Source organism: Mauremys reevesii, linkage group 3, assembly GCF_016161935.1.
Source record: "Mauremys reevesii isolate NIE-2019 linkage group 3, ASM1616193v1, whole genome shotgun sequence".
Lineage (NCBI taxonomy): Eukaryota > Metazoa > Chordata > Testudines > Geoemydidae > Mauremys > Mauremys reevesii.
In genome coordinates this window covers 127,140,868-127,156,520 of record NC_052625.1, presented here as the reverse complement: position 1 = coordinate 127,156,520, position 15,653 = coordinate 127,140,868, and the positions used below count along the sequence as shown (strand labels likewise).

The following is a 15,653-nucleotide window of genomic DNA, read 5'->3' as shown; positions in this document are numbered from 1 at the left end:
CAGACAACCATAACTCTTTAAAAAGGTGAAAGAGAGAGTGGGGGTGAGGGGAAGCTAGTCTTTGAGAGACTGATTTGGTTACCCGTGATCTCGCTGAGTTTCACCTTCTTCTGTGAGTAATCTCTCTGTTTCAATGGGACTATTCATGGAGCAAGTTACTGTTCAGCATGAGTAAGATACTCTGGTCCTGAATAAATATAAGGGATAAATTTATAGATTATGCAAGACGCACTTAAAGACTATAGTATAAAGCAATTAAAAGAAATGTGAAGATGACATTATAGAGGTCTGCAATCAGCCTAGGGGCCAGATTTTTAAAGGGATTTAAGCAGTGCTTAATTTGTAATGGAAGAGGTGCCAGGGCTCAAGCTGGGTGGTGGGAGAGCGGTGGCTGCTGGCTGGGTGCCCAGCTCTGAAGGCAGTGCCACAGCCAGAATGAAGCGCAGAAGTAAGGGTGGCACGGTATGGTGTATTGCCACCCTTACTCTGTGCCGTTCCTGGCACCAGGGGCGGCTCCAGGCCCCAGAACGCTAAGCACATGCTCAGGGCGGCATGCCGCGGGGGGCGCTCTGCCGGTCGCCAGGAGAGCGGCGGGCAGGCAGCCTTCGGCGGCATGCCTGAGGAGGGTCCTCCGAAGCCACAGCTCCGGTGGAGCTGCGGGAGGTCCACCGAAGCCACAGGACCAGCAGAGCGCCCCCTGTGGCATGCTGCCGTGCTTGAGGATAAATTCATGGATAAATTCTGGATAAATTCTGGATAAATTCATGGTGGCTAAGTCCATAAATGGCTATTAGCCAGGATGGGTAAGAATGGTGTCCCTAGCCTCTGTTCTTCAGAGGATGGAGGTGGATGGCAGGAGAGAGATCACTTGATCATTGCCTGTTAGGTTCACTCCCTCAGGGGCACCTGGCATTGGCCACTGTCGGTAGACAGATACTGGGCTAGATGGACCTTTGGTCTGACCCGGTACGGCCTTTCTTATGTTCTTATGTTATGAGGCGGTGAAATGTCTAGAGCTGCCCCTGCCTGGCAGTGGTGCTGCCTTCAGAGCTAGGCGGCCAGAGAGTGGCAGCTGCTGGTCGGGAGCCCAGAGATGCTGTGACTATGAACTACCAAGCCTAGAGGTGCTGGAGCTCAGTCCTGGCAAGCCCCAGCACAAATTAAGTACTGGTTTTAGGTGGTGTTCAGCTGAGCAGAGCAACACCTAACCCCTAGGCTAGTGCCACTACCTAATGGAATTTTCAGCACCAAATTAGGTGGCTTTGTGCTACCTGGGACCCCTAAAGAGTGCAGAGGGATAGTTAATCGCCTATGAAAGGGATTTTCAGAAGCTGGCCCCCTGAATGGGGAGGTGCCTAAACTAGTCTGGAGAGGGATTTAGCTGCTTAAGGGATGATCTCAGTGCTTGGCTGATGGGCCAGAGATAGATGCCTCCCTCCACTCAGGATCCTCAGCTGCTAACCCACTCCCAGAGGTGAACACTAAGCCATGTCAGCCACTTAGGTAGTCCATGCCTTGTCCCAGCAGCCAAAACCATCTGTCTGTCTCTTTCTCTGTGTCCTGCTCATGTGCAATATCTCTTATATTCACCCTACATTTCCCTGAGTCTTGGGCTGTCTTTTATGCAGGTGGTGTGATGCCCCTCCACTTATCAGTGGCCTGCACCTGGCCTGCTGTGGGGTCTGACTGATAGCAAGTCTTAGCTGTGCTCAGAGTATCTCTGCAGGATCAGGTGCCCCTGATGAGATAGACATTCCCTCACCTAGTGTAAAAATCCCACTTCAGGGCCCCTGGGGCATCGGCTTGAGCTGGAGCTCTGAGCAGTTTATTAGCTGTGAGGTGACATCAGGGCATAGGCCACTTTAAAAATGGCATTTGATGGAAATGGTGGCACTTTTGGGGGTTAGGTGGCAGCTGAACTGTGGTTTTGAAATTGTCAGTGGCTCCTCTGTGATGGCCACTATCTGCCTGTTTAGGGGCCTAAATCCCTTAAAAATCTGGCCCTAGATCCCAAAGATTCAGATTGTGTGCTGACTTGTCTGGCTAGTTTGTACAACAATTAATTCATGATAATCAGACTGAGATTAGGAGTGCAAAATAAACATCACATATAAATTGCAATGCAACTAACACTGTCATGAAGACACAAAAGGAGAACATAGTAACCGTTTTTTTAAAATGAAATGATGGATCAGAGTTTCACCTGCATGAAAATGAAGGATTACACTATGACAATCAAATATATGAGGAAGCATGTAAATACATAATGAAACTGGGCACTAACAGTACTGTACAAGTACAATAAGTCCTACAGTGATCACAAAAAGAGACATACTGATATATTTTGAATAAAGATGACTGGAAGCAGGACATAGCTAGCTATCCCTGAAGGACCATCAAGTAAAGTGCTGTCTGCAGTATTAGAGAGTGATTCATGGGTTCACAGCAAGATAATCAGCTCTAATAGAGGTGAATGTATGACCGGAATCAGAATTTAATACTTTTATTCAGCATCTTCTGAACAGAACTGTCTTCTTGTTGCAATTTTTGCACAGTACTGGAAATAATAACCTTTACTTTAGTGCTTATATTTAGCCAGATCAGCACTGTGTGTTCCACAATTAGGCTTTGAAAGGGATATTCAATATTGGATGATAATTTGCTAGGCCACCAGGATGAAGAGTAAAGTCTTGGGGATAGGCATTACCACAGCTGTTTCAAAAGTGACCTGTAAATAATTTTTGAAGACCCAATAAGTTTTCCTGTCTGTGCTGGATGTTTCAAAATAACCATGATAACTGAGAGTATCATAGAGTGGCCCCAATTGGAACACACTCTTGTGGCAGGCTAAACACAAGTGCATCTGCCTCAGTTTTCCCCCTGGTAACCCAAGGATTCTACTTCAATAATACCCTTCCTTGGGGCCAATGTATTAGCAAAACCATACTGCAAATCAGTCCATAACAACAGTCTCACATGTGGTCCATTTGTCACCCCAGTGCATGTAGTCCTTAAAACCCCATGACGTGATGCCCACACATACCAACATCTTCCACCACACCTAGGATATTTTTCAGTCCTCTTCTGTCCCTCTGCCAGATCAGCCATCCCAGCCCTTCCAGCTAGAGTGGAACCTCCCTCTCCCCAATAAGGATCCCCACACCTCTCTACTGAGAGATCAGTCCCATCACTTATTCTCTTGGTCCAGCTCTGCGGTGCGGAGGTGTTGGCAAGTAAGCCCCTCCACTCTGCCTCTCCAGCTTAGAGACAACAAACAACTCCCTCTGCTACTCCTTCCTTCAGCCCTCTCCAGTCCTCTTGCCCTGGCTTTGTGACTTGGGTAGGTCAGTCAGCAAAGCCCTCTTGCTGCTCTCCTGCCTTCAGCCTTCCCCCAGTAGCATCTTCTGGCTCTGAGCGCTCTGAGCTCCTGCCAATGTCCTCCTCCCAGACAGCTCTGACTCACCAGGTCTATCCCTCACCAGGTTTCCCTGGTCCTTTATAGCCACCAAGTGTTGCCCTGCCCTATTAATTGGCCAAGTGGAAACACCTGTTCTAGCAGAGGGATGCTGAACCTATTTCATTTACAGGGATCAGCCACACTGTGATAGAGAGTCTGAGTCCATTTCTCAGTACTGGTGTATTCAGTTCTCACCATCTTTATCCAGCGTAGCAGTTCTCTTAAACCATAGATGTCATCTTCCATTCAATGGCTTTGAGATGTCTCATCCATGTGCCCACCCTTATTTGTGAAATTGTAGACCATAATGATATGTCTAACATCTGGTGTCTCTTTCCAGTGTTCCATATGCTAGTGGAATGTTAAGGTTGTACAGCTGAACTCTTTAAGAAAAAAGTGTATGTTTTATAGCACTGGGTAAAATCATGTGCCCACAAAATTAAAGACTTTATTGTAATGCAAGCACCTGAGTAAATTTGGCTGCCTTTGGCTTTCCTGTGATGGATTTTGGGTGACTTCTGTCCAGTTTCTAATGGAGAGATATATAGTATCATAAAAACCAAACCCAAATCTACTTGGTGTTTAAAAATCCAATCAGAACAGGCATATTCATAATATTATGTCCATCTGCTTTCAGGCATCCACCAGTGACTCAAAGCTTGTATTCATCCTATATAGACTTGTACTTCGTAAAATCAGTATTTGAATTTATTATGCCATTGATCTTAACATTTTATAAATTGCTACAAAGATTAAAAATCAAGAAGTTAAGATAGATAACTGTTGCAGGAAAAATGATGGCATGTACAGATAACCTTGAGAAAAGTGTAAGAGCCAAAGAGTAATTAGGGGGAGCTGGTCAGATTTTAGGTTAACTGCCTGGTAACCACACTGAACCCCAAAGATTCTGGACCTTTAGTGCTCAGTAGCTGTTTATAAAATGTATTAAAACATTTAATTAAAGAAATCAAATCAGGAAAATGTATCACCAAAGCTAAGCTATCATTAATAACATTAAACTAAACTAGAAATAAAACATTACAACTATCAAAATCAGATCAAGATATTAAATAAAATAAGTCTCAATATTGAAATGGAATTAAATTATCAATTATGTTAACTCATGAAACTAATACCAAAAATAATCCTTATACATTAAAAGAAAATGTTTCAAAAAGGTGACTGTCCTTTTGGTCATAAATCCCAACTAAAGAACTTTACCAAAGTCTATCAAATCTGGTCAAGGGCTTAAAATTGAAGCTGGTCAAGGGTTTAACATTGAAACCAAATTATCTGATGTCTGAACCACAACCTCAGGACCAATTATAAAGCTTTCGCCTTAGAATGCTAGTCCTATATAGTAGCTAACTCTTTCCTCCCCCTTCAAAAGTAGAGATATTATTCAACCAACTTTAACAAAACACTTTTGATAACAAAAGCTTGACAATTCATTTTTACCAGCAACTATAGATGACAATGACAAGTCTCTCAGAACTTTTAAAGAGAACACGTGCTAATGAATAATTCTGAGACACAACTGTTAGGGCTGTTTAAACCAACAGAGCCCTTTTTTTTTCCCCCTGGCAGCTTTTCAATATGGACTTTATGGGTTCTCTGACACAAGCACATGTGCACAACCCTAAAATTAAAGAATATAAAATGGTTGGGACATCTTCCAGCTTAAAAACAAACAAACAAAAAATAGAAAGAGAAAAAATAAGATGCTTAAGAAAATGGGGGTTAAAAATTCTTCAGATCTTGCAGTCTCATGGATTAAATTCACCTTTTTGAAACATTTTCTTTTAATGTATAAGGATTATTTTTGGTATTAGTTTCATGAGTTAACATAATTGATAATTTAAGATCTTGCAGTCTCATGGATTCCTACAGAGTAGGAGCTAGAACGCCGATAAAGAAAGTAGGCGGTGATGATCTGCTGGCACAGTGGTTCTCATCAGTGGACTTTCTTCAGGTACAGAAGGAGACTGGTCAAAGGCTGGAGTGGCCTGTTTGAGATTGTGGCCTCCTCTCCCCTAAGTGATTGGTTGGTTGGTTGGTTTTACCCACATAGTTGTTACTGGAGCATTTAGTGCATTTATTCAAATGTCTTGTTGACCTGAATGGCAGGGCTTCCCTGTCTTACCCTGGATTCGTCTTGTTTGTAAACTTTGCTTACTTAACCTTGCAGCACCTCTCTCCGAGGTCTTCAGTCAAATCAGGTATGAAGCCTACCTTGGAGGCATGCAACTCGGTCCAGTCTCGTTCAGATTGGGTTATCCTTAATGAGTGTCAGTTTTGAAAAAGTCACATTTAAATCAGCAATTTTAAGAGTATTCAGTGTTTGCATACAAGTCTGCGAATCCCTCTCCCCTCCAAAAAATACCAAAAATCTGGATGGATGAGATCACTTTTGAGGAAGCTGGCATGGTCTTACCTGAGTAAACAGATCTTGAGATGACACTGTCACCAGTTTTTGGAAAGTTCAATATAAAAATGCTATAAAAATTGCTGATTGAAAAAAGAACCCTAGCAACAGTCACTCAATATTCTTTCATCAGCAAAATTAAAAATAAATACAACTTCATGTTCAGTTTCATCACCTCCAGTTCCTTCTGAGGAACAAGGCTTTTACAGAACAGTCAGTTTAACTTCTGTACCTGGAAAAATAATGTGACAAATAATTAAGCAATCAGTTTGCAAGCATCTATAAGATAATAAGGTGATAAGTAACAGTCAGCATGGATTTGTCAAGAACAAATCATGTCAAACCAACCTGAGAGCTTTCTTTGACAGGGTAACAAGCCTTGTCAGTTGGGCAAGCAGCAGACATGGTATATCTTGACTTTAGTAAAGTTTTTGATACTGTCTCACAAACTCATAAACAACCTAGGGAAATGCAACTTAGATGGAGCTACTATAAGATAGGTGCATAACTGATTGGAAAACCATTCCCAGAAAGTAGTTATCAGTGGTTCACAGTCATGCTGGAAGGGCATAACAAGTGGAGTCCCGCAGGTATCAGTTCTGGGTCTGGTTCCATTCAATGTCTTAATCAATTATTTAGATAATGGCATAGAGAGTATACTTATAAAGTTTGTGGACGATACCAAGCTGGGAGGGGTTGCAAGTGCTTTGGCAATAGGATTATAATTCAAAATGCTCTGGACAAACTGGAGAAATGGTCTGAAGTAAACAGGATGAAATTAAATAAGGACAAATGCAAAGTGCTCCACTTAGGAAGGAACAATCAGTTGCACACATACAAAATGAGAAATGACTGCTTAGGAAGGAGTACTGCAGAAAGGGATCTGGGTGTCATACTGGACCACAAGCTAAATATGAGTCAACAGTGTAACACTGTGGCAAAAAAAGCAAACAACATTCTGGGATCTATTAGTAGGTGTGTTGTAAGCAAGACACGAGAAATAATTCTTCCGCTCTATTCTGCACTGATTAGGCCTCAACTGGAGTATTGTGTCCAATTCTGGGTGCCACATTTCAGGAAAGATGTGGGCAAGTTGGAGAAAGTCCAGAGAAGAGTAACAAAAATGATTAAAGGTCTAGAAAGCCACATGACCTATGAGGGAAGATTGGAAAAAAAATGGGTTTGTTTAGTCTGAAAAAGAGAAGACTGAGAGGGGACATAACAGTTTTCAAGTACATAAAAGATTGTTACAAGGAGGAGGGAGAAAAATTGTTCTTCTTAACCTCTGAGAATAGGACAAGAAGCAATGGGCTTAAATTGCAGCAACAGAGGTTTAGGTTGGACAATAGGAAAAACTTCCTAACTGCCAGGGTGGTTAAGCACTGGAATGAATTGCCTAGGGAGGTGGTGGAATCTCCATCATTGGAGATTTTTAAGAGCAGGTTAGACAAATACCTGTCAGGAATGGTCTAGATAATACTTAGTTCTACTGGGAGTGCTGGGGAGTGGGCTAGATGACTTCTTGAGGTCCCTTTCAGTCCTATGATTCTATGATTTTCAGTAATGTTTCTGTTTTGGAATTGGGCTGTAAGTCAAACAGCTTATCTCTGCAATCTTCAGCTTGATAAAAGAAAGTTATTTTAAAGATCATCATGATGAAACACATTTCAGACAATTTGTATTAATAAAAGTTATTAAACTTTATATAGGATATGTTTTTCTACATAAACGATTCCTTTCACTAATGTCTTTACTTAGAGAGCACACAAACTTTCTGTATGATGCCAAGGAAGATCTCATCTCTCTCCCCTACTTGCAGTCATTAAAACAATTTCAGTCCTGTGGCACAGAGGGACAGTGAGCCAGCTGATGATTCCCCTCTCCTATCCTGATTTAAAGATCATAGTTAGGAAGACAAGAGTGCAGTTTGGAGCACTTCTGATCCGTGGTAATCTCCAGTTGCTCCAAAGGCCCAGGAGGGGTGGGGTGGGGTGGGGGCTGTTGACAGCTGACATAGTTTAGATTAGTCAAATGGCTGCTCCAAACTATGCCAGAACCACAGAGCCAGAAGCCACTTCCTGGAGTTCCCCCCCGCCCCCACCCTTCAGTGGTATACAATGTATAGTAAGCACATCTGAGAATCTGGCCCAAAGTGTCTCATGGAAGTCATCCCACATTTATGATAAAGAGTTCAAATGGATTTCCATGTCCAATGCAAAGACATATAGCACTCTTGTCATATGTAGGGGATATACAGCTCATGAACATTTCTTTTTGCGAACAGGGGCTGCTAACAGAGCTTTGCAAGGGAGTTCTCCAGGTGAAGGAGGAGCAAATACAGCACCCTTGGAGTAAGTGGCTGTCTGTAGTTTGTGTTTGGGGGTTACTTGCTGTGAGCTGAGCTTGTGTTTGTCTGTCTGGTTGGTTGGTTGGTTGAAGGACCATGTGCTGTGGCTGGCAGTTGGAAGCTGTGAGCTTCAAAGTAAGATTTGAAAGCTAGAAGCTTCTGTTAATTGTCTGAGCCTTAGTCAGTGAGCAGGGCTATCAAGAAGGCCAGGGCTTTATAAAGAAGTGTGCAAGCGAACAGGGGCTGCTAACGGAGTTTCGCAAGGGAGTTTGGAAGGGGAGTGGGAAGGGGGCAAGGTTCACTTGTTGTTCTTTAAAACCTGTAAACTAAACTACATTCAAAACATCTTTCATTAACTAGGTAGCTGCAGGAGACAATGCAGGCAGAAGCCCAGCAGCAGAGTGGGGGCTATCCAGTTTATTGCGCTGAGTGCAGCATGTAAGATTACCTGCCCTGTGGGAGGGTGGCATATGTGTGCATTTGATGCAAGGAGCTCTTGGCCCTTGGAGATCACATATGGGCTTTGGAGGCCAGGGTGGCGGAACTGGAGGAGGTAAGGGAGGCAGAGAGGTATGTTGATGAGGCTTTCTGGGACACTGTAGAATTGTCCCACCTCTGGTCAGACAGTCCCTGTGCTGTTGAGGAGGATGAAAGGCCCAGGGAAGCAGAGCAGTCAACGGGAGCAGAGGGAAACCTTCCCATAGTTGGGACCCTCCTTCCAGATGGTGTTAGGGTATCCTCTCGCACTGAGGTTACCTCTCCAGGGGAGGGAACTCCAGTTACTAGGAAAAGGCAGGTGTTAGTAATGGGAGATTCGATCATTAGAAACATAGATAGCTGGGTCTGTGATGACCGGGAGAACTGTATGGTGACTTGCCTGCCTGGTGCGAAGGTTGCGGATCTCTTGAGACATCTGGTAAACTTATGTGTAGTGCTGGGGAGGAGCCGGTGGTCATGGTACATGTAGGTACCAATGACATAGGGAAGGGTAGAAGAGACATCCTGGAGGCCAAATTTAGGCTGCTAGGGAAGAGACTGAAATCCAGGACCTCTATGGTGGCATTCTCAGAAATGCTCCCAGTTCCACGCACAGGGCCAGGTAGGCAGGCAGAGCTTCAGAGTCTCAATGCGTGGATGAGACGATGGTGTAGAGAGGAGGGGTTTAGATTCATTAGGAACGGGGGAAAATTTTGGGATGGAGGGAGCCTATACAGGAGAGATGGGCTCCACCTAAACCAAAGTGGAACTAGACTGCTGGCACTTAACATTAAAAAGGTTGTAGAGCAGTTTTTAAACTAGGAGATGGGGGAAAGCCGACTGCAGAGGAGCATGTGGATCGCACAGAGACATCTCTTAGAGGAGAGAGTATTGATAGAGATTCTCTAGGTTATAGTCAGGAGCAGAGGATAGAAGAGGATAATGTAAGGGCCAGATCAGACGAGAAACATTCACATAAAGAATCGGACACATCAGAAAAGGGCAGACAAATAAACAGTGACAAGTTTTTAAAGTGCTTGTACACAAATGCTAGAAGTCTAAATAATAAGATGGGTGAACTAGAGTGCCTTGTAATAAAGGAGGATATTGATATAATAGGCATCACAGAAACCTGGTGGACTGAGGACAATCAATGGGACACAATCATTCTGGGGTACAAAGTATATCGGAAGGACAGAACAGGTTGTGCTGGGGGTGGGTGGGGGAATGGCACTATATGTGAAAGAAAATGTAGAATCAAATGAAGTAAAAATCTTAAGTGAATCCATGTGTTCCATAGAATCTCTATGGATAGTAATTTCATGCTCTAATAAGAATATAACATTAGGGATCTATTATCGACCACCTGACCAGGACAGTGATAGTGATGGTGAAATGTTAAGGGAAATTAGAGAGGCTATCAAAATTAAGAACTAAATAATAGTGTGGGATTTCAATTATCCCCAGATTGACTGGGAACATGTCACCTCAGGACGAAATGCAGAGACAAAATTTCTCGATACTTTAAATGACTGCTTCTTGGAGCAGCTGGTACGGGAACCCACAAGGGGAGAGGCAACTCTTGATTTAGTCCTGAGTGGAGCGCAGGAGCTGGTCCAAGAGGTAACTATAACAGGACCTCTTGGAAATAGTGACCATAATATAATAACATTTAACATCCCTATGGTGGGAAGAACATCTCAACAGCCCAACACACTGTGGCATTTAATTTCAAAAAGGGGAACTATGCAAACATGAGGGGGTTAGTTAAACAGAAATTAAAAGGTACAGTGACTAAAGTGAAATCCCTGGAAGCTGCATGGGTGCTTTTTTAAAACACCATAATAGATGCCCAACTTAAATGTATACCCCAAATTAAGAAACACAATACAAGAACTAAAAAAGGGCCACTGTGACGTAACAACCATGTAAAAGAAGCAGTGAGACATGAAAAAGGCATCTTTTAAAAAGTGGAAGTCAAATCCTAGTGAGGTAAATAGAAAGGAGCATAAACACTGCCAAATTAAGTGTAAAAATGTAATAAGAAAAGCGAAAGAAGTTTGAAGAATGGCTAGCCAAAAACTCAAAAGGTAATAAAAAAATGTTTTTTAAGTACATCAGAAGCAGGAAGCCTACTAAACAACCAGTGGGGCCCCTGGATGATCGAGATACAAAAGGAGCACTTAAAGACGATAACATCATTGCGGAGAAACTAAATGGATTCTTTGCTTCAGTCTTCATGGCTGAGGATGTTAGGGAGATTCCCAAAACTGAGCCGGCTTTTGTAGGTGACAAATCTGAGGAACTGTCACAGATTAAAGTGTCACTAGAGGAGGTTTTGGAATTAATTGATAAAATTAACATTAACAAGTCACTGGGACCAGATGGCATTCACCCAAGAGTTCTGAAAGAACTCAAATGTGAAGTTGCGGAACTATTAACTATGGTTTGTAACCTGTCCTTTAAATCAGCTTCTGTACCCAATGACTGGAAGAGAGCTAATGTAACGCCAATATTTAAAAAGGGCTCTAGAGGTGATCCTGGCAATTACCGACCGGTAAATCTAACATCAGTACCAGGCAAATTATTTGAAACAATAGTAAAGAATAAAATTGTCAGACTCATAGAAGAACATAAATTGTTGGGCAAAAGTCAACATGGTTTCTGTAAAGGGAAATGGTGTCTTATTAATCTATTAGAGTTCTTTGAAGGGGTCAATAAACGTGTGGACAAGGGGGATCCAGAGGACATAGTGTACTTAGATTTCCAGAAAGCCTTTGACAAGGTCCCTCACCAAAGGCTCTTACGTAAATTAAGTTGTCACAGGATAAAAGGGAAGGTCCTTTCATGGATTGAGAACTGGTTAAAAGACAGGGAACAAAAGGGAGGAATAAATGGTAAATTCTCAGAATGGAGAGGGGTAACTAGTGGTGTTCCCCAGGGGTCAGTCCTAGGACCAATCCTATTCAACTTATTCATAAATGATCTGGAGAAAGGGGTAAACAGTGAGGTGGCAAAGTTTGCAGATGATACTAAACTGCTCAAGATAGTTAAGACCAAAGCAGACTGTGAAGAATTTCAAAAAGATCTCACAAAACTAAGTGATTGGGCAACAAAATGGCAAATGAAATTTAATGTGGATAAATGTAAAATAATGCACATTAGAAAAAATAACCCCAATTATACATACAATATGATGGGGGCTAATTTAGCTACAACGAATCAGGAAAAAGATCTTGGAGTCATCGTGGATAGTTCTCTGAAGACATCCACGCAGTGTGCAGCGGCAGTCAAAAAAGCAAACAGGATGTTAGGAATCATTCAAAAAGGGATAGAGAATAAATTATTGCCCTTATATAAATCGATGGTACATCCACATCTTGAATGCTGCGTACAGATGTGGTCTCATCTCAATAAAGATATACTGGCACTAGAAAAGGTTCAGAGAAGGGCAACTAAAATGATTATGGGTTTGGAACGGGTCCCATATGAGGAGAGATTAAGGAGGCTAGGATTTTTCAGCTTGGAAAAGAGGAGACTAAGGGGGTGTGTGGAATATGATAGAGGTATATAATATCATGAGTGATGTGGAGAAAGTGGATAAGGAAAAGTTATTTACTTATTCCCATAATACAAGAACTAGGGGCCACCAAATGAAATTAATGGGCAGCAGGTTTAAAACAAATACAAGGAAGTTCTTCTTCACACAGTGCCCAGTCAACTTGTGGAACTCCTTGCCTGAGGAGGTTGTGAAGTCTAGGACTATAACAAGGTTTAAAAGAGAACTGGATAAATTCATGGAGGTTAAGTCCATTAATGGCTATTAGCCAGGATGGGTAAGGAATGGTGTCCCTAGCCTCTGTTTGTCAGAGGATGGAGATGGATGGCAGGAGAGAGATCACTTGATCATTACCTGTTAGGTTCACTCCTTCTGGGGCACCTGGCATTGGCCACTGTCGGTAAACAGGATACTGGGTTGGATGGACCTTTGGTCTGACCCAGTATGGCCGTTCTTATGTTCTCACTGAGGAAATTTCAAACGCTTTTTACAGTCAAAATGGATGGGATCTAGGTCAATTTGTAATTTTTTCATAATTATGCTTTTTAATTTTACATATTTGCGTTAATAGACTGCTGATTAGTACATTTGAGAAATTCAAATAAATGAATATAACCTAATTAGAACTCTGGAAATGGATGTCCTTTAAATAGGTCAATGGTTGTAAAGTGCTTTGAACATACAATGTAAGTATTAAGTATCATTGTTATTATTCATCCATTAGGTTTAATTCTTTCTGCACCCAAACCTAGCATGTTGTCCTTCAATACCTGTGGATCATACAAACGGTTTGTTTGTTATCCGTATATGTTTTATAAAATAAAAGTAAACATAAAAATAAAGGGATTGAGGGTAGTCTGAGCAAAATGGCTGTGATCAGAGGAAATTCCATTTTGCTGTGTGATGCCAGGAATAAATGACAAACTGTGACTATCAGAACTGAGTAAAAGTTAAATCTGACCTGTGCTCCTCACTATCTGCACATGTAGTTTGGCAGATGGGATTAGAGATTCATAATGGAATTAAGATGTTTTTGCCTGTGGAATTATGTTTCTGCTACACCTGAGGAGACCGGAAAATTATTTTCACAAGACAGCTCAAATTCAGTTGGAAGAAATCCCTTTGAAGTCAGTGGTAGTTTGACCATTGCTTTCAATGAGTCAGGATTTCATCTGTTAACTTTTGTGGAACAGACTATGAATATGACTATAAACAATGGCTATCTGATTTTTATTATGATAATTGTAAGATTTTAGCTTGTGCCTATGTTACTGTGACTTATATTCCCATACCAGGGGACATAATTATTTTGATATGCACCTCAACAGTAGATGGATAATTGTCCCTGTCACTTTGTCACTAGAGGGGGAGAGACTTTACTACAACAAATGCAGAGCAGTGAATTACTTTATGCAATTTTGACTCCTGGAACTATGACCCTCTTTAATTACATGGAGGAAATGGAAATTGAATGTTTAGCCTAACAAAAAAATAGTTTGAGAGGGGACTTGATGATAGTTTATAAGTACCTTCGCGGGGAGAAAATACAGATTCCTAAAGGGCTCTTTAATCTAGCAGAGAACTGCATAGTAGGTACAACTGGATGGGAGATGAAGCTAAACAAATTAAAATTAGAAATTAGACCCACACTTTTAACAATGATGGTGATTAACTACTGGACCAAACTACTAAGAGAACTGGTGAATTTTCTCTATCTTGATGTCATATCAAGACAGGATGCTTTTCTGGAAGATATGCTTTTGTGAAACACAAGTTATTGGGTTTAGCAGAGGGGTAACTGAATAAAATATATTTTATAAGGTAGACGTTTTGATGACCCATATGGTTTCTCTTTCTGTATCTGGGAGCATGGATAAATGTAAATTAGTTAAATCTCATTTATTGATCCTATAGTACAGGGGTTGGCAACCTATGGCACGTGTGCCAAAGACAGCACGCGAGCTGATTTTTAATGGCACGCAGCTGCCTGCCAGGGTCCCGGCTGCTGGCTCCGCTCAGCCCACTGCCAAACCCAGACCGGCAGCGGGCTGGGTGGGGCTGGCGGCCAGGACCCGGGCAGGCAGCAGCGTGCCATTAAAAATCCTGCCTGGCCCAGCCTGCTCTTCTCCACCCACCGCTCTCTCCTGCAGGGGCAGGGGACAGAAGCTTGGTCCTGTTGGCTGCTGCTGCAGGGCAGCCTCCACCGGCAGCCAAGCTCCCTCCTTCCCCAACTTTTCCCCCAGTGTGCTGGGTTCCTGCCTCTCCTCCTCTCCCTCCCTGCAACCGAACAGCTGATGGCCCTGGAGAGAGACGGGGAAAAGCAGAGCCAGAACCGCAGACTCAGCGTGCTTGCTGCTCCGGAGAAGAGGCAGGGATGAGGCCTTGGAGAAGGAGGGTGGAATCAGGGCAACATCCCCTCCAGCCCCCTGCCGTGAGCTGCTCAGGGCAGGGGGCTGGGAGCATCCCCATGACTCCAGCCCCAGCCCCCGGCCCTGACTCCTGAACCCCTTACACCTGCCAGCCCTGTCCCCTGCACCCCCCTCACACACACACAGCCCCCTACCCTGACCCCTGCATCCACCCACGACCCCAGCCCTGACTCCGGCACCCTCACACATACCCAGCTCCCCACGCTCCATGCCTTGACTCCTGCACCCCCTTCACACACACCCAGCCCTCTGCCCTGACTTCTGCGCCCTCCTCACATGCCCCCAATCCCCCTGCCCTGACTCTTTCACCTCCCACATCCCCACCCCCACCCTGAGCACCGAACGGAAGCTCCTGCACCACCACCACCACATTCCCACCTGCATCCCTCACACCAAATGGGAGCTGCCCAGGTAAGCGCTCCACACCCAAACCTCCTGCCCCAACCCTGAGCCCTGTTCCTCATTCTAGCTCATGGCAAGACCCTACACCCCAACCCCCAGCCTGCTCCTTCACCCCCAGCACTGTGCTCAGTGCACTCCCACCCTGAACTCAGTGCAGAGAGAGAGGAAGAGAATGGACCAGAACCAGGGAGAAGGTAGGTACCCACTCAATGTTGGCAGGGCCGGGACCCCAGACCGGCAGTGGGCTGAGCGCCTCAGCCTACTGCTGGTCTGGGGTCCCAGCCGCCGGTCCCGCTCAGCCCACTGCTGGCCTAGGTGAACAGAACCCCAGGCCAGCAGCGGGCTGAGTAGGCCGGCGGCGTAAGATCAGCATTTTAATTTAATTTTAAATGAAGCATCTTAAACATTTTGAAAACCTTGTTTACTTTACATACGACAATAGATTAGTTATATAATATAGAGAGTTATAGAGACAGACCTTCTAAAAAATGTTAAAATGTATTACTGGCATGCCAAACCTTAAATTAGAGTGAATAAATGAAGACTCAGTACACCAC

The 15,653-nt window shown here is 43.4% G+C and overlaps 1 protein-coding gene across 1 annotated transcript in view; it reads left to right on the top strand.

The window, feature by feature from the left end:
* The window catches only part of GPR6 (G protein-coupled receptor 6), a 68,166-nt gene that overhangs the window by 22,533 nt on the left and 29,980 nt on the right, over nucleotides 1–15,653 (top strand). The gene's annotated exons all lie outside the window — the stretch shown is intronic.